This window comes from Schistocerca gregaria, chromosome 2 (genome assembly GCF_023897955.1).
Source record: "Schistocerca gregaria isolate iqSchGreg1 chromosome 2, iqSchGreg1.2, whole genome shotgun sequence".
Classification (NCBI taxonomy): Eukaryota; Metazoa; Arthropoda; class Insecta; order Orthoptera; family Acrididae; genus Schistocerca; species Schistocerca gregaria.
Genome location: NC_064921.1, coordinates 1,003,651,727 through 1,003,672,571, shown reverse-complemented (window position 1 = coordinate 1,003,672,571; position 20,845 = coordinate 1,003,651,727). Strand labels below are relative to the sequence as shown.

The window sequence follows — 20,845 nt, the reverse complement described above, 5'->3', positions numbered from 1 at the left end:
TGGGGGAGGCAATTGAAGGGGGCCGTGCGGGCAGCGGGCAGCGGGCCGGGCCGAGTGGTTCTCCTTGGAGCGGCGGCCGCCGCCGATGTTGCCAGCCGCAGCCACCCTGCGTACAGAGGGCGTGGCGCGCGACACGCGCCGCCGCCGCCGCGCTCCGGCCCTGGCCAACTTCTCCCGTCCAGCACGCTTCCACCAGTCATCGCTCTCGCACTTCACACCGCTCTCCACTGCCTTTACAAAGGTTGTAAAGGTCAGCAAAATATGAATTCTTTCTTAATCTGGGGTTTGTAATTTAGTACACTGAGTTTGTACCTCTAGGAGCAACAATAGCTCAAACTCCACTGGCCATCAAATTAGACTGAGTTTGGATGACAGATACGGGTACGCCATTCCAGGCTGCTCCAACTCAGTGACTGGAAAGTGGTGGTTTGTCAGTCTTTTGGCAATTCAGGACGAAGTCTTTTCAATAGGTGAGAGATCTGTAGATTGTGCCAACCAGGGCGACACTCGCATAGCTCTCTGTATCGAAGCAGATCGAGACAGCAAACGCAAATTAAGGTCTTGCGATATCTTGTTGAAAGATAATGTCATGTACAGCAAGAAGTTTGCGCACATCACCGGCTTCAGCACGTCACAAATACAGGGTGAAAAGTATTTAAACCGACAAACTCTGAGAGGTTGTAGGGGACATCAAAACAAATATTTTTCCCTAATGTCATTTTTTACCATGAGGATTATTTAAACCAGTGGAGGCCATATTACGCTCTTCAGTTGTTAGAGGGCGTATTACCATATTCAGTTGTTAGAGGGCGTATTACGCTCTTCAGTTGTAGGCAACTGCTGTCCACCAGTGTAGTAGTGCATTGTCTCTGTTTACTAATGGATCGATACACCTGGAGTGAGTACACTAATTGATTGGTGTGTACTACGTAGCACACCACAATGCACGAGCTGCACAGCGGGTTTATCAACAACAATATCCTAATCGCCGTATCTCGCATCATACGACCTTTGGTGCTGTGTAACAACGTCTGCGTGAGACCGGGTCATTTAGTAGATTACCCGAACAGGGACGCCGTCGCACGGTAAGAACGCTGCAATTTGAGGAAGCTGTCTTGCAGCATGTGGAGAGGGATCCTTCAATCAGCACTTGTGCAATTGCACGTAACATAGGGACGAATCATATTAATGTAAGAACAGTCCTTCGAGAGCGATTGTTACGTCCATTTAACTTACAGCGTGTCCACAACCTGGAACCAGTTGATTATCCACCCAGAGCACAGTTTTCGCAGTGGTACCTGGAACAGTGTGAAATGCAACCTACATTTCCATCCTCAGCGTTTTTTACCGGTGAACCAACGTTCGGGAGTGATGGAGTCTTCAACATACAGAATTCGCATGTTTGGAGTTAGGATAACCCACATGCCACAGCTACTAGCGCTCATCAAGTGCGATTCTTCGTTAATGTGTGGGTCAGTGTTGTTGGGGGCTGTTTAATTGGGCCGTATCTGCTACCTAGGCCATTAACTGGCAGGCACTATTACAATTTTCTCGCCAGAGCACTGCCAGAATTGCTGGAAGACGTCCCGCTCCCTACGAGACAACACATGTGGTTTTATCATGGCGGGGCGCCGGCACATTTCAGTCGTCGTGTGCGTCGATTCCTGGACCGACGGTTCCCAGAAACGTGGATTGGCGGCGGTAGTCCTGTACCGTGGCCTGCTCGATCTCCAGATGTGTCCCCTCTGGACTTTTTTGGGTTGGGAAAGATGCGCAACCTTGTTTAAGCAACTCCTGTTGCATCAGAAGAGGATCTGGTTGCCCGGATAGTAGCACCAGAAGGAACAATTCAGGATACTCCTGGGGTTTTTACCCGTGTCAGACAGAATATGACCCGACGGTGTAACCTTTCTTTACGTGTCAATGGAGGCATTTTTGAAAATCTACTGTGATTGAAATTAGGTTGTGTTAATGTGTTGTCTCTTGGTCATAAAAGAAATGGAAAAGTGTTTGTTGGTTTAGTTAATTTGCCGCCAGATAAATCTTCCTCTACCGGTTTAAATACTCCTCATAGGAAAAAATGACATTAGGGAAAACTATTTGTTTTGATGTCCCCTACAACCTCCCAGAGTTTGTCGGTTTAAACACTTTTCATCCTGTATACCTCCTGCCTGCATATTACCGGATGTACGAACTAGGGCAGATCGTGTCGCGTACCCAAAGGCAACCCACACCATCATGCCAGGTGCGTGGCCATTATGACGATAGCGAAGGCAATCTGGAAGTGTTCTTCCCCCCTGAAACATCCACACACTGGGACGTCCACTCTGATGCTGTACGTAGAACAGGATGTTCTGAGAACATGTCGTCGCGCCGTTTCTGTGTCCAGTGATAGGGGCACCACTGTCGATGCATCTCTCTACATTGTCACATCACGAGAAGCTCCATCACTGATCGTCGCGCTTTCGGCCTCTTCAACCTATCGCTTCCGTATGTGGACTGACGTCACGAGCTCCCGACCAATGTGAGCTACAACATCATGTAAAGATAAATCGCAGTCTCGGCGGGCCGCGACACTTCCGCTGTCGGTACCAACACATACTGGTGCACAGTTCTTCCTCCACGAGGTAATAATAATTAATGTCGTGTAACGAGAGCCTCCCGTCAGGTAGACCGTTCGCCTGGTGTAAGTCTTTCGATTTGACGCCACTTCGGCGACTTGCGCGTCGAAGTGGATGAAATGATGATGATTAGGACAACAGAACACCCAGTCCCTGAGCGGAGAAAATCCCCGTCCCAACCGGGAATCGAGCAGGGGCCCTCAGGAATGACATTCCGCCACGCTGACCACTTTTTTTTAAAATTCTCATTTTGTTCTTTTTCGTTCGTTGTATGTGCTCGGGGCGGACGTCGTAAGACATCCGTTTAATTTCGCCATTGATCGGTTAACTCAGTTTTTTTATTTCAGAGGGCTGCTAACCCTCTGACCAAACACGCTGAGCTACCGTGCCGGCTAACCACTCAGCTACCGGGGGCGGACCCTCCACGACGTATAACACGATCTTCAGGCAAACAACCAACGTTGAAATACGATTTCTGAATGAAAAACACGGTGTGTAATCTTTCCCTATACACTATCCCACCAAGCTCTTTATTCACATGAAGTGCTGAGCTCTACTGACAATGGATTTCAGATCGATTCCGTATTTCTGGATTCCCGGAAGGCTTTTGACACTATACCACACAAGCGGCACGTAGTGAAATTGCGTGCTTATGGAATATAGTTATGTGACTAGATTTGTGATTTCCTGTCAGAGAGGTCACAGTTCGTAGTAACTGACCGAAAGCCATCGAGTAAAACAGAAGTGATTTCTGGCGTTCCCCAAGGTATTGTTATAGGCTCTTTGCTGTTTCTTATCTATATAAAAGATTTGGGACACAATCTCTGCAGCCGTCTTCGGTTGTTTGCAGATGGCGCTGTCGTTTATCGACTAATAAAGTCATCAGAAGACCAAAAGAGATGGCTCTGAGCACTACGGGACTTAAATTCTGAGGTCATCACTCCCCTAGAACTTAGAACTACTTAAACCTAATTAACCTAAGGACATCACACACATGCATGCCCGAGGCAGCATTCGAACCTGCGACCGTAGCCGTCGCGCGGTTCCAGACTGAAGCGCCTAGAACCGCTCGGCTACAACGGCCGGCTCTACGCCTTAACGTTCTGGCTTGAACACTGCTGGGGACTCTTTCAGTGTCATTTCTGATTGTCTGTAGATGAATGCAAGTCCCTTCTTGCTGAAGAACCAAACCCGAGAAGTTATGTTGGACCTGCGGGTCGGGAGCAAAATCAGCATCCCAACTCGTCTCAAAGGTATTCCATCGCGTTCAGATCGGGACAATGGGCTGGGCATGTTATTGGCCACAAAGCATTGCGTCATAGGTGCTAGCTTACGACAGGGTGCATTTTCTTGCTGACGAATCATCGCCTCTGAACTGTCCCATGCTGTACACAGCCCACAGGGCAGTAAAATGTGTTGACGTCCTTCCGCATTTAACGTTCTCTTAAGTGTAGTAAGGAGAGTACATCCTAATGAAGGAAAAGATCCCCGTGTCATAACATCATCTCCTCCGTACTTCACTGTTAGTACTGCACATGACGGCAAGCAACGTCTTCAACGCATCCGCCGACCCCAGACCCTACCATCCGATTGCCACAGGGTGTAGCGTGATTCATCACTCCAAATCATTGGTTCCCAGTGAGCCACTGTCCAGTGGCAAAGCTCATTATACCGTCGCAATCATCGATTAGGAATGGCGACAGTAATGTATGGCTTCTGAGGATCGAGGTACCCTGCTCTTTTTAACTTTCTATGCACAGTCGTTACGCTGCCTCGACTACTGGTAGCACTTTAGAACCCACGAGTGAATACTGTAGCTGATTTCATGCTATTTTTTACAATGACCTGTCGCATCGCTCGACGGTCCGTCAGTACTTGAGGTGTGTGTGGTCTTGGTTTACCAGTGGTTCTTCATTCACGTTTCGTTTTATAACCACATCATCAACAGCAGATTTTGGCAGCTTTAAGAGGGTTGAAAAGTCCCTGATGCATTTGTTACTCAGGTGACATGCAATGACTAGTCCACGTTCGGAGTTACTCAACTCTTCTGACACACCTGTTCTGCTGATAGTGCTTCTGTACTGACAACGCAGTACCCTACCGCATACTTTTATACTGGCAGACGATTCTCGTGACATCTAGCGGTCAATTCTGCATTACACAGTGGTGTCCGGATACTTTTGATCAGATAGTGTAGACAAAATGCAGCTAGCTTGTTAGGTCACACTGAAATGGTAATCATCTGCATAGCCACGCATGTAGTACATTTCATGTCAGTTTGACGCATGTCATAGTGTTGCACCTTTAATGGCCTACAATTCATTTCTTGAAACTTCCTGGCAGATTAAAACTGTGTGCCCGACCGAGACTCGAACTCGGGACCTTTGCATTTCGCGGGCAAGTGCTCTACCATCTGAGCTACCGAAGCACGACTCACGCTCGGTACTCACAGCTTTACTTCTGCCAGTATCTCGTCTCCTACCTTCCAAGCTTCCAGTATCCTTCTATAAAGTTCGGAAGGCAGGAGACGAGATACTGGCAGAAGTAAAGCTGTGAGTACCGGCCGTGAGTCGTGCTTCGATAGCTCAGATGGTAGACCACTGGCCCGCGAAATGCAAAGGTCCCGAGTTCGAGTCTCGGTTGGGCACACAGTTTTAATCTGCCAGGAAGTTTCATATAAGCGCACACTCCGCTGCAGAGTGAGAATCTCATTCTGGAATTCATTTCTTGTCGGCCACCATATCAACACGGCCTGACTAAAATGGTGAAGCACCCAGAAGACGTGGTCGGACGTCAATGAAACTTCGTACACGGAAACGCCATTGGCGTGCATGTAAATAGAAGTCTTTGAAGCCTGTCGTTCCCTAACGGACAGTTAAAAATGTAATTAATTTAGGAAACCAACCTCCAACATAAATTAAACCTTAGGACTAAGCCCTAAAGACCCAGCGATAGTCGATCGATCGCCGTGTCATCCTCATTCATCTGTTGTCGACGTTTCGGCTTTCGTGCCGCTACCTCTGAATCAGGTAGCTCCTCTATAGGCATCACGAGGCTGAGTGTACACCGATCCAGTCTTTCCACGAAGAAAATATCCCTGACAGTGGCAAGAATTGAACCCAAGTCCTCCACATAAGAGTCTGTCGTCCTGACCACTCCTCTACGGCGGCGGACATCCTTTAACATCCAGTCAAATACAAATAAAACTTGTGGAAAATCTGTAATGTCAAATCGGACGAAAAAGGCGAGATGAAATTCCGAGGTTTTTCCTTTCAATCACTGAAAGTGGAGGACAACTACCTTATATATACTTTCCTATTCTTCATTCGTTCTGTTCTACAGGGTGGTCCACTGATCGTTACCGAGACAAATATCTCACGAAATAAGCGTCAAAAGAAAAAACTACAAAGAACGAAACTTGTCTAGCTTGAAGGGGGAAACCAGATGGCGCTATGGTTGGCCCACTAGATGGCGCTGCCATAGGTCAAACGGATATCGACGGCGGTTTTTTTTTTTAAATAGGACCCCCATTTTTATTACATATTCGTGTAGCAGGTAAAGAAATATGAATGTTTTACTTGGACCACTTTTTTCGCTTCGTGATAGATGGCGCTGTAATAGTCACAAACATACGGCCTACAATTTTAGACAAACAGTTCGAAACAGGTACGTATTTAAATTAAAATACAGAACGTAGGTACGTTTGAACATTTTATTTCGGTTGTTCCAATGTGATACATGTACCTTTGTGAACTAATCATTTCTGAGAACGCATGTTGTTACAGCGTGATTACCTGTAAATATTAATGCAATAAATGCTCAAAATGATGTCCGTCAACCTCAATGCATTTGGCAACACGTGTAACGACATTCCTCTCAACACCGAGTAGTTCGCCTTCCGTAATGTTCTCACATGCATTGACAATAATCTGACGCATGTTTTCAGGCGTTGTCGGTGGATCACGATAGCAAATATCCGTCAACTTTCCCCACAGAAAGAAATCCGGGGACGTCATACCGGTGAACGTGCGGGTGCTTCGACGACCAATCAACCTGTCATGAAATATGCTATTCAATACCGCTTCAACCGCACGCGAGCTATGTGCCGTATATCCATCATGTTGGAAGTAAATCGCCATTCTGTCATGCAGTGAAACATCTTGTAGTAACATCGGTACAACATTACGTAGATCAGCATACATTGCACCATTTAGATTGCCATCAATTAAATTTGGGCCAATTATCCTTCCTCCCATAATGACGCACCATACATTAACCCGCCAAGGTCGCTGATGTTCCACTTGTCGCAGCCATCGTGGATTTTCCGTTGCCCAATAGTGCATATTATGCCGGTTTACGTTACCGCTTTTGCTGAATGACGCTTCATCGCTAAACAGAACGCGTGCAAAAAAACTGTCATCGTCCCGTAATTTCTTTTGTGCCCAGTGGCAGAACTGTACACGATGTTCAAACTCGTCGCCATGCAATTCCTGGTGCATAGAAATATGGTAGGGGTGCAATCGATGTTGATACAGCATTCTCAACACCGAAGTTTTTGAGATTCCCCATTCTCGCGCAATTTGTCTGCTACTAATGTGCGGATTAGCCGCGACAGCAGCTAAAACACCTACTTTGGCATCATAATTTGTTGCAGGTCGTGGTTGACGTTTCACATGTGGATGAACACTTCTTGTTTTCTTAAACAACGGAAGTATCCGGCGAACGGTCCGGAGACTTGATGTCGTCCAGGATACCGAACAGCATACATACCACACGCCCGTTGGGCATTTTTATCACTATAGCCATACATCAACACCATATCGACCTTCTCCGCAATTGGTAAACGGTCCATTTTAACACGGATAACGTATCACGAAGCAAATACCGTCCGCACTGGCGGAATGTTAGGTGATACCACGTACTTATACGTTTGTGACTATTACAGCGCCATCTATCACAAACCGAAAAAAGTGGTCCAGCTAAAACATTCATATTTCTTTACGTACTACACGATTATGTAATAAAAATGGGGGTTCTTCGACATCCGGTTGATCTATGGCAGCGCCATCTAGCGGGCCAACCATTGCGCCAACTGGTTTACCCTTTCAAGCTAGACGAGTTTTTTCGTTTGATCATTATTTCGTGAGATATTTGGCCCGGTCACTATCAATGGACCACCCTGTATATTACCAACATTTTCAATTGACAGCCGCCGCGCGGGATTAGCCGAGAGGTCCGAGGCGCCGCAGCCATGGGCTGTGCGGCTGGTCCCGGCGGAGGTTCGAGTCCTCCCTCGGGCATGGGTGTGTGTTTGTCCTTAGGATCATTTCGGTTAAGTAGTGTGTAAGCTTAGGGACTGATGACCTTAGCAGTTAAGTCCCATAAGATTTCACACACATTTGAACATTTGAATTGACAGCCATCACCTCCTCTAACTAATTTACGGTTTCCATTTCGTTTAATTTTCTTGTTAACTTATTATTATTACTTTGATTTTTCTTTGCTGAAAGCAGCACTTCCAATGGAAAAAATTATGTTACTGCCAGAGGAAAACTGCAAAATAAACGACCTGTTTCAAAATACTAGGTATATCTTAAATACACACATATTATACATATGAATGTATGTATGTACTTATGTTCCACGTCTCCTCCTAAACCATTAGGCAGATTTCAACCAGGCTTGGTACACATATCCCTTACTATTTGGAAAGAATCATTCTGGGGTAAGAACTTACTCATAGAAAGGGTGGGATAGGAGGTGAAATGGCACCGTAGCCCATGACGCTGAATACCATTACTTTAGCGATTTGCAACAAACATTACACATTATTTCAAACCTTTATGAAACTTTTTCTCGCTGACAACACCCCACAAAATGATTTTGTGATTGTGATTAGTTGGAGTGGGTTTATGTGGAGGAAACGACCAAACAGCGAGGTCATTGGTCTCAGCACGTTGTGGAAGAATGGGGAAGGAAGTCGATCGTGCCCTGTCAAAGGAACCATCCTGGAATTTGCCTGAAGCGATTTAGAGGAAGCACGGAAAACCTGAATCAGAATGGCCGGACGCGGGATTGAACCGTCGTCCTCCCGAATGCGAGTCCAGTGTGCTAACCACTGCGCCACCTCGCTCAGTCCACAAATTAATGAATGAAAAAAGAAGTGAGATACAGGCGAAATATGTATATAAACACGTGTCCAATGTGTTACATTGAAAGGGTACAGTACCGCCCGACATTGAAAATAGGTACAACATTCTTCGTTATTCTTGTCAAAACAACATATTTTTTGTAATAATAACTCAATTTCACTTAATACACCGAAGCCGGAATACAGTGTAGGAAAGAAGGACAATTTATTTATTTAATTTATCACATGTGCACTCCCACAAAATAAATCCCTATATCCAATGTGGTGAGATCTGTTAAATGAATGAATGTATGGTCGTCTGCTAACCGCATATAGTGAGTGGGAAATATATGATCATCTTTAAGACGGTCCTTTGGTCACCTTTGGTGGAACCAAAGAGATGAAATTTACCTGAGGTTTGAGTGCCTGAAATGTGGCTGACCAATACGGTAGCAAGGTGCTCCCCCACCTTGATGGAGGTGCGAGCTGACGTGAAGAACGGCCATGTTTCAGCACTCTGGAGCTGGATCTTGTGTTGGGAAGACCTGTCTTAGGTGTGCTCCGTAAAGACAAAAGAGTGGAGACATTGTATGCATATGAAATACTTAAGAGTAGTTTGGAATAATTATTTCTCTGTTTCAGGAACTTTTGGGGGGAGAATTAAATGACAGGCAGGTAATATTAAGGGGATCGTTGTAACCTTTGGAAGTGACCAACGGTCACAATGAAACCACGTGTAGAAATAAGTTGGAATACTTCCGAGTGGTAAAGTTAAGCTGAATTACTGGCGTGTGTACTATAAGTTGGAAATATTTAAGAAATAGTGTGTGCAGGACTTGAAATTAGTGACGAGTACTTCCACGTGGTGAGTACTGTGTGAGTGTTAATCTGTGTGTGAGACATGGTATCAGTTGAGGACTCGCCTGTGTGACGAATATGTTCTTAATATTAGTTTGCGTGTTATGTTTCCGTGTGACGCTTGATTCAAACTGTAATACTCTGAGAGTGAAGCAAGGTGAGTTAGCTGTCTATCCAGCAACGCCACTTGACTTGCATTGCACCGGAAGACGTGCATATATCCTCCGGAGTTCATAATTCATAGTAGGAAAGAGAAGTTACGAAGTGGGGCAGTGTCGTGTGGAACTGGGATGAATACTAATTGAAGTGGGAAAGGTGAAAGTGATGTAATTATAACGTTGTGACTATTCCTTGTGTTGTATTCCATGTTGCCAGTGTGGTGTATTTCATATAATTTAAGTATGTGTGGTTTGCATGGGAGAGTAACAAGATAGGTTCAGAGGCAGTGGGTTATGCATGATCCTTTTTGTACCTCTCGGTCTGAAGGAAATTTTCGTGATGATGGGTGTGAGAGTCGAAGTGTGAGATGTAGCAAAAGATCCACCATCCTATCCAGAAAGTACACTGTAGTATTAGATAATTTCGAGACCATAAGATAGAGAATCACCAATGTAAAGCCATGTCCACTGGGCGGAGTTTCTCATGTGCAATTGTTGTAGTAAATGTAATGGTGTGTTTAGGTTATAGAATTAATCGGAATAAAAAAGATAGGGAAAAGAAAAAGATTGGTGGCCTTTTCCTTAGAATAGTATGTTGTCACGATATTCCGAATTTATTATGTGTGCACCACTGATATTCAGTGCGATGGCCACGTGTTGACCAAAGCCGTTGGGTAAGAAAGAAAATGTGGTATTGCCAGTGCGTAGTGAACAGTCATTGTTGTGTAAATTACTAATAGTCAGATGTGCGTTATCCGTTTCCGTTGCGTAATATTCAAACAGGAGAATAATTTGTTGCTTGATTGTGAGTACTAGAGCTCCTGTTGCTCGATAAATAAGATTGAATCCACTCGCTTGGCAGACCACTCACCTTGCAGGCCTGACTGCTTGATGCCACAGTATGAGCAAGGCATGTGGGTTGCCTCTCAACACATATATGGAATATATTTTATATGCGCGTACGAGTGCAAATCCGCGGGTAAAAAGCTCGTCCTCAACCCCTGGAACGATTTCAACCAAATTTCGGGATAAGAACCACCACCATGCTAATGTGGTGAGGCTAATACAGTCAAGAGAGAAGGGGGAGGGGGGGAGGGACACAGACAGGAGCGAGGGGAAATGTGGACAGAGAGGGGGGAAGGGGGGGAAACGGACAGAGAGAGAACAGGGGAGAGGACGACATCGGCCCAACCCATTCCGCGCAGCACACAGTGAGACGCGCTGCCTCTTTGGGCAGCTGTCTTTGCCTCCTCGTGCTCCCAATGTTCTTGTGTTGCGGGACCTACAGATGGCATCACTTTTACTGCTATGAACGAGTGGCAACGAGTGAGATGGCGCAGTAGCTGAAAATCCCCTCTGAAAATTAAGAATGACTGTGCTGGTAAACTTCTTCGTTATTTGAATTTCAAACAGCTGATCAAAACTGAACGTAATCATTTATCTCTTTACTTATTCTGATCATCGCTAAACTGACACACAATATTTTTAACGCAACGCAATCTGACTTTCAATAATCCCTACAAAAGAAAGGCCCTGACTAACAATAACTTATACCTTTCATGAATCACTTGCCTCACAAAAATCTTCGTTACTCGAACTACTACAATACTGCCAGCTAAATAAAAGATTCTCTCTACTGAAGGCACTAACTACTGATAGACATAGTTAGGAAATGAAAGATTTTCATAGAGAACAAACAAAGTATTTACCTCAATAATTTTCGAAAGTCATCATATATTTACCGGGTGCTCAAAAAGTCAGTATAAATTTGAAAACTGAATAAATGACGGAATAATGTAGGTAGGGAGGTAGTAATTGACACACATGGTTGGAATGACATGGGGTTTTATTAGAACAAAAAAAAAAAATTACAAATGTTCAAAAAATATCCGACAGATGGCGCTTTATCTGATCAGAATAGCAATAATTAGCATAACAAAGTAAGACAAAGCAAAGATGATTTTCTTTACAGGAAATGCTCAATATGTCCACCATCTTTCCTCAACAATAGCTGTAGTCGAGCAATAATGTTGTGAACGGCACTGTAAAGCATGGCCGGAGTTATGGTGAGGCATTGGCGTCGGATGTTGTCTTTCAGCATCCCTAGAGATGCAGGTCGATCACGATACACTTGCGACTTCAGGTAACCCCAAAGCCAATAATCGCACGGACTGAGGTCTGGGGACCTGGGAGGCCAAGCATGACGAAAGTGGCGACTGAGCAAACGATCATCACCAAACGACGCGCGAAAGAGATCTTCCACGCGTCTAGCAATATGGGGTGTTTTTTTTTTTTGTTTTTGGTTCTACTAAAACCCCATGTCATTCCAAGCATGTGTGTAAATTTTTACCTCTCTATCTACATTATTCCGTAGTTTATTAAGTTTTCAAATTTATACTTACTTTTTGATCACCCGGTATATCTATCAATTCATGACATCCATCTTTACAAATTTTCTTTTTCTGGCGGACACACGTCCAGATCGTCCGATTATGGTAACCTCTCAAAACTCTGCCATCTCTCTCTCTCTCTCTCTCTCTCTCTCTCTCTCTCTCTCTCTCTCTCTCTCCTCTCTTCTCTCTTTCCACATCCACCACTGCTGGTGGCTCACCTCCAACAGCCCAACGCTACGCACTGTTCACATCCAATACCCAACACCACAATAGCGAATATTCCAACATTGCCAACCAGCCACAGACTTCACACAGCACAGTCAGAGATTTTCATACAGAGCGCTACGTGGCGTTACCAACATAAAATAGCCTACTTACATAGTTAGGGCACCGAGGGAGGTGATCCAGTGGCCAGAACACGGGCTCGCATTCGAGAGAACGAGGGTTCAAATCCGCATTCGGGCATCTAGATTCTGGTTTTCAGTGATTTTCCTAAATTGCTCCCTGCAAATACCGCGACCTTTCCTTTGAAAGAGCACGTACGGTTTCCTTCGTCAGACTGTAACCATTCCGAACTTTTGCCCCCTCTCTAATGACCTCGACGTCGATGGAACGTTAAACCCTAATCTTTCTTCCTTCCATTGCGTGGCATGTATTTGCAGAATGACGACGAGGTAATTTTCGAGGTGGAATGTTTCCTGAATATTCCATATGCAGATTTCTACAACCACGGTCTCTGGAAAGTCTTCCCTCGTTGGGAAAAACCTTTCACAGAGAAGGATGAATATGTAGAGAAGAACTAACCAGCTTCACGTATCCGCGTTAATAATTAAAACATTATGTTAAAAATACTGCAGCAGTTGCAGTTTCGTTTTCTAACACCACAAGAAATAAAATTACAACTGGCACTGTTATTTATTTCCATGTAACTACTTCTGATGCTGTTCCTGACTCATCATGTTCCACATGCTGAATAAAAGTTTAAAACATTGCGACCGCCTTCGGTTTCCGTTGGCAAGAACCTACACATATCTTTCCACATTTAAATGGAATGAAAAATCCACTATTTGTCAGTAGCCTATCACACGGGTACAAATGGCTTGCACCTAAGATGCGAATATAACTGCCCGTTGAACCATAGAGTTTGTTAATGAAGCATTTTACGTGCTTGTCGTGCTAGCAGCATAAGTCAAAAATCTCGTCTCTCAGTAACTTGTCATTAGAGACTTCTAAAACCTTTAGACGCCTATTACTGCGCGTCTCACGTTTGTAGACCTCCCGTTACCTTTAGTTTTGTGGAACAAGATGTCAGCTCTATGCCCTCCCCAGCCGCGGTCTTTGTTGCGCCTGTTGTTTAGCCTTACCGGCCACCGCATCTGTCTCTCCGAGAGGTCACGATGCAGCTGACAGGTTAACACAGTCTCCAGGCCCGTTTGCCTCAGAGTGTTTTCCTCTCACAACGCAAATCTAGCTGAAGCGTAAGATTCACAGCTGCTTTGACTTATTCGGGTCGTGTCTCACGGCTTTTATGACATATTTTGATGTAAAACCAACCACAACCTGCTAAATATTTTTGATCATTTTTCGACTACTACACTTTAAAATATTTTTATGGTGTATACTACTGCACTATTTTAAAATATATATTGCTATTTTAAAATATATTATGTGCGAAGTACACCCAAAACTCTCCCCTCTGTTGCTTTTTCTATTGCGATATTCCATCCCCTACGATCGTTAGATTGTCATTTCCCATTACATAAAGAATAGCCGGTTTAGTTCCATCGAACCATCTATTTCTTCATCTACAGCTTACGACGGCAGAATGTACACCTAAGAATGGTTTGGATTCGATTATGAAGAGAATAAACGCATCGCTAAACTGCTCATAGTAACTCTTTAGCTTTTCTACCTAATATTTATTACGCATAATTTATACTACTGTGTAATAAACCCCTTAGAGACAAAACGACAGAAGAAATTCTTAAATATCTTTTTCGAAGAGTTGTTAAGTGTTTCCTTGCAAATAGATTCCTCCTTAATTTTAAGAAAACAGTATATTCTGTTCTGTGCAATAAATAGTCATATCAACAAATAATGTAGCACATGAACAGAAATCAGTGAACATGATAGAATGTTCCACACCTTTGACTATACATATGGATGAAAACCAGGGCTGAAATAAACATATTACTGAACTGCTAAAACAATTAAGCTTAGCTGCTATTGCTCTTCGTATTATTGCCATTCTTGAAATCAAACAAATCAATCTCCTGGAATATTTTGTGTATTTCCACTCAACAATCTCTTATGAATTTTTTTATTGCACAGAGGTGAACAATAATAGTAATGTGTATTTTCCAACGCAGTCGTCATGTAGGCACCTCTTCAAGATGTTAGGCATTTTAGCTGCACCACCATCCCTCGCAATTTACTACCCATTATTAAAGTTGTCAGTGGCTCGGGAAGCAACAGATATTTCTGTCATTTGTCCAGTACCATAAAATGTCTGACGAATGGTAACGCAAGCTTCAAATGTAACATAAAATCATTTGACAGGTTTGATTCCACAGAAAAACAGTTGTGCCCAGCTTCTCTATTCATTTCAAGTAGTAAAGGATACAGCAGTCAATCACGAATGATGTTTACTGCATATATGGGTTTCGATCACTGTGTGACCATCTTCTGTGCTAAAAAAAATGTAAAAATACAGTTACAATACGGTAACATGCCTTTATTATTAAATGTACAATTGCATAGGCGTTAGAAGTAAGTCAGTCATAGCAAAAGTACCAGTAAACGTAAGTTAAAACATTAAACTACTTACATGTGCGCATAGAACCAACTGGACTATCCACGTCAGAGGCTGACATCACACTAGCCCGCTGTTTACAATTACAACACGGCTGGCTTCAGGGTACGTAATAACAATCTACAGCACCCTCCTTACATATATGATTGGTTGGTTGGTTGATTCGGAGGAGGGGACTAATACATGTATGATGTATTGACTACAAGTATCAAATTTGTTTCACAGTTCACGTGGTTTATCATTTTATTTATTATTTCATACATTTTAAAAACTTTTTTCGTATAACAAATAAGGTGTTTGTAACAAAAAGCAGTGAGTAATGTTTTACATTTCTACTAGGTGGGAACTGTGAATTATCCAGTAGCGTCGGTCGCTGCTGCACATTCTACATATGAAAATAGTTTAAAAAATACAAAATATTTTGTTCAAATCGATAAGTTAATAATTCTTTTCATTGAAACGGCGCTGCGTGCTAACTACAATTAATGAAATTGGAATCGACAAGAGTGGTGTTATAAGCCGTCGTATCATCAGCAGTATGTCGAAAACCTAGGAATTTTTCTGCTTTAAAATGTTTTTTCTTACGAATTTCGTATGCAGTGACCTAGTTATGATTGCTGTCCTCGTAGATCGCATATGAGTACAATGTTTCTGGAGACAAATGTAATTTATTTTCCACATTATTTCATGATGTCATTGACAGTTTATAGTTTTAACACCAAACCGTTTAAATTATTATAGCTTTCTATGCGAAACTCAGAAGAGAGGACACGTTAAAGTAGAAAGATTCCTAGCCTTCCGACATATTCCTGATGGTACTTTTAGCACCACTCTCTTCTGTTCCAATTCCTTTAACTGTACTTAGTTCGTAGCTCGGTTTTAATAAAAAATATTAACTTGCGTATTTGAAAAAGATTTCTGTATTTTTTAAATTATGTAAAATGTGTAGCAATAACTGATGCCATGGATAGTTAACACAGTTATCAGTGTGTATAAATATAATACATTAATCACTGTTTGTAGTTACAACCACCTTATATGTTTTCTGTACACAAGTTTTTAAAAAGTGTAAAATAATAAATAAAATGATGAAACATACGAATTTAAAATAAATGTAATGCATTTTGTCAATGCATTTTACATGTAAGGAGGGCGCTGTAGATTCATATGATGTACCTTGAAGCCAGTAGTAATTGTAAACAGCGGCCTCAGTGTGACTCAACCTCTGACATGGTTAGTCTAGTTGGTAGAATGTATATATACTAGTAGTTTTAAAGTTTTAACTTGCATTTACTGGTCTGTATTTTATGACTGACTTGCATTTATAGCTTAAGCAATTGTACATTTAATAAGGCAAGCATATTACCTTATTGTAGCTGGCTGTTTTTTACATGCTTTTTAGTACTGAAGACATACCACACAGCGACCAAAACCTAGATAGGTAATAAACATCATTTGCGACTGATTGATGTACCCTTTACTTCCTAGAATCATTTCTTCTGGTCAACTACGTGTATTCCACAAAATAATTTTTATTTAAGAACTAGGAGCCTGTTAAAAAAAGCACTGGTTCTATATACAGTCGCATGAGTTGAACTGAAAAATAGTGAAAAATAGTACGATTAATGCTAAGTTTTGGCGATGTACTGACAACTGCCCACCAGGTAGCCACCCACTGAAACTGACCACAAATACATACTCTGTAAACTGTCTGGTTCCACATCATTAAGATAAACAATCATTCAAATGAAACTTCCTGGCAGATTAAAACTGTGTTCCGGACCGAGACTCGAACTCGGGACCATGGCCTTTCGCGGGCAACTGCTCTACCAGCTGAGCTACCCAAGACTCACGTCTCGTCCCCACAGCAAAGGTTCTGAGTTCGAGTCTTGGTCCGGCACACAGTTTTAATCTGCCAGGAAGTTTCATATCAGCGCACACTCAGCTGCAGAGTGAAAATCTCATTCTGTGATCATTCAAATGCTCTATGGAACATGTAACCGACAAAAGAATCTTATTCCTATTACAGCATTTACTGCTGCTGTTGATACTTGCCTATATTTGTCTGAGTAGAAATGACTACACTCTTCTAAAGAGACTTTCTCAATACACAGGGTGTTAGAAAACTTTCAGGAAACATTCCTCACACGCAAATAAAGAAAAGATGTTATGTGGACATGTGTGCGGAAACGCTTAATTTCCAAGTTAGAGCTCAGATTCGGTGAACGATGGATTGGTAGAGGCGGGCCAATTCCATGATCTCCACGCTCTCCTGACCTCAACGCTCTTCACTTTCATTTATGGGGGCATTTGAAAGCTCTTGTTTACGCAACCCAAATGTAGAGACTCTTCGTGCTCGTATTGTGGACGGCTGTGATACAATACGCCATTCTCCAGGGCTGCATCAGTGCATCAGGGATTCCATGCGACGGAGGTTGGATGCATGTATCCTCGCTAACGGAGGACATTTTGAACATTTCCTGTAATAAAGTGTTTGAAGTCACGCTGGTATGTTCTGTTGCTGTGTGTTTCCATTCCATGATTAATGAGATTTGAAGAGAAGTAATAAAATTAGCTCTAATATGGAAAGTAAGCGTTTTGGGACACATGTCCACATAACATATTTTCTTTCTTTGTGTGTGAGGAATGTTTCCTGAAAGTTTGGCCGTACCTTTTTGTAACACCCTGTATAAGTACAGCCTGAAGCATCTACACTGGCAGCCTGAACACCTCCCACAGTAAACAGTTCAGTGCATGTAGAACCAGGCTAGTTCAGTCTTCTCCTATTGTGAATCGTGTAGCTCATATAAGCTAAGCTCGCTTCAAGGGGAGACCAAAAGGCACGGGACGGCTAGTGCTCCTGCCCGGGTTCCCGGATGACTGCCGTTTCTTAGCTAGAAAAAAGCCGTTCAAGTCGTATAGGGGACTGTCCATGTAACAGCGCTAGACATCTCCTTACATGCCGTATTGCTACTCGCAACTATCGGACGTCGTTCTGAAACTGTTACTGGTTTACCAGACTGACGCATTAATATTCGTGGCGGTGCTGCTCTCCGGCCCACCACTTCCTGTGGAAAGCGGAACTCACGCAAGGTGAAGCCGTGCAGTGTGGCCTCATGAAACATCTCACTCGACACTACTCACAGGCGTGCATCAAGCACTCAATCTGATCGTCGATTAATGTGACAAGGGGAACTCGCCTTAGATCGCTCTCTGATACGCTCGAAACTCGGCAGGGTGAAAGAAAGATGAAAATAAAGGGACATATTTTGGTTTAGGTGGCAACACTCAATACGTAATTTCCGAGAAAAAGACGGTCAAAGTTTAGACGCCACTTCAGCAATACGCTTGAGCAACGTATTTCTAAGGGAGCTGGTAGAGTAGTGGCTATCAACACATAGAATTTTTATTCTCCGTATTCAAAAACAATCTTGTGTTTTTTCTTTTTCTTCTTTTGTCGCGGAAATGTGTGAGATCAGTATTTTGTGTGACATTGTCAAATGCAATGGAGTTATTGACAAAAAAAATGAGCACTTCATACCTTATCAAAAATACCTTTTTTATCATCACAAATGTTATATAGTCTTACATAATTAACGGTAATTGAAAACTGAAAACAAATAAATCGCAGCATTTCATATTTTGCTTTACTTTTTTACATCTATGCTTCAAGCGAAACAAAGCGTCCCCCACGGTGATATACAGGATGTTTCAGTATAGTGGTTACAAACTTCCAGGAGAGAGAGAGTACACCTACACCATGGAAAATCACATAGCAGTGCATGGTCGGAAATGCTCTCCTGGCGCAGGGGTGACGACACAAAACACAAGAAAAGAAAGACTCGGAGAGGGCGAATGAACATGTATACCAGTATACCAGAAACCGAGATATAAGAAAAAAAGGTCGACAAAGAAACTGTTCGAAATTACGACCCCAGGCCGTGATGGAGGCCTCACAAAACTGTCAAGTACCTGGCATGTCCCGGACTTCCCCAGCGGGTGGCACGATGCGTGCAACAAGTTCCTCGGCACTGTTAACAGGGGTTTCGTACACCAGTGTCCTGATGTATCCCCGGAGCAGGTAGTCAAGGCAAGTGAGGCCTAGCTATCTCGCTGGCCAATGCTCCGGACCACCGCGGCTGATCCAGTGTTGACGATACACTCCATTCAGGTGGCGACACACATCAAGCCTATAATTTGAGGGTCCCCTTCATTCAGTGCTCCTTAAACTACAAGGCACAAAAAATGTCCCCTGTCTCCCCCTAGTACGGATACCGGTATCCTACGCTGTTGCGGGAAGAAACTGTTTCCGATCATCCATTGTTATGTGATAGTCCATTGACTAGGCATAATCTATCTGTCTGAAAGTTCGTAACCGCTGTGTTAAAATACCCTGTATGTCACACAAACATTCAAAACATAAAAATTCGGAGTGCCACGAGCAATGTGCTGAGTGTCCGCCCCTGGTAGCTGAGTGCTCAGCGCGACGGAATGTCATACGTTAAGGCCCGGGTTCGATTCCCGTCAAGTTCGGAGATTTTCTACGCTCAAGGAGTGTGTGTTGTGTTGTCCTTATCATCTTCATTTCATCCCCAGCAGTACGCAAGTCGCCGAAGTGGTCAACTCGAAAGACCTGCACCAGGCGAACGGTCTACCCGACTGCAGGCCCTAGACAAACGGCATTTCCATTTCCATGAGCTAAGTCACATATGTCACAGCCATTTTTTAAAGAGTGAATATAATTAGGAAAACATACACGCTAGCGTGGCTAAATACCTCTTGAGCTCACGATAATTTCGCGACAAACTACGCATTCGAATTATTATCTTGAAACTTTTTTTTTGGTGGTATGTGGTAAGGACTATGGGACCAAACTGCTGAGGTCATCGATTCCTAAGCTTACACACTACTTAATCTAACTTAAACTAACTTACGCTAAGGACGACACACACACCCATGCCCGAGAGAGAACTCGAACCTCCGATGGGGGAAACCGAGCGAATCGTGGCAAGACGCCTCAGACCGCACGGCTACCCTGCGCGGCTACTTGTAATTTGAGGCAAAATATGGCACACCTGTAATCGGTGGACGTCAGTCTTCATCTACCAGTAAAAGTATACATCCCAGGGCTTACATCAAGGCACACACTTCGGCGGAATTACTTTCAATGAAAACATCGATATTCTGGTTTCGTAAAAAAATAGCTCATCGTGTAGGAAGTCATAAGAGTTACCATCCCACGAGTCAATAATGTAGAAAAACGGCTACATTTTATGCAAGATCGGGAAACTTTGACCAAAATCTGATGATAGGTTTCTGTTGCCTGATATTGAGGTTGTTGCGTACACACTCTCATGCCCTTGTTGCTTTCGAGGACCACTTTTGCCACTGGCTTACTAGAAACAAACAAAAACTGTTGGTAATATAGTTTTCTGGCAACTGTTAATCCGTGTCATTTCTGATGATAAAAACTATTTTAATAGTATTTGAAATGCTTACTTCTTTTGTAAGTAATTGAGGCAACGGCCGTGCCGCAGTGGATACACCGGTTTCCGTCAGATCACTGAAGTTAAGCGCTGTCGGGCGTGGCCGGCACTTGGATGGGTGACCATCTGGGCGGCCATGCACTGTTGCCATTTCTCGGGGTGCACTCACCCTCGTGATGCCAATTGAGGAGCTATTCGACCGAATAGTAGCGTCTCCGGTCAAAGAAAACTATAGTAACGACCGAGAGAGCGGTGTGCTGACCACATGCCCCTCCTTTCCGCATCCTTAGCAGAGGATGACGCGGTGGTCGGATGGTCCCGATGGGCCACTTGTGGCCTGAAGACGGAGTGCTTTGTCAGTAATTCCATTGTATTTCACGGTGTCAC

General features: G+C 43.5%; 1 pseudogene; it reads left to right on the top strand.

Moving 5' to 3' along the window:
* Positions 1-20,490: 20,490 nt before the first annotated feature.
* Positions 20,491-20,608, top strand: LOC126337344 (5S ribosomal RNA; annotated as a pseudogene).
* The last annotated feature ends 237 nt before the right edge of the window (positions 20,609-20,845 follow it).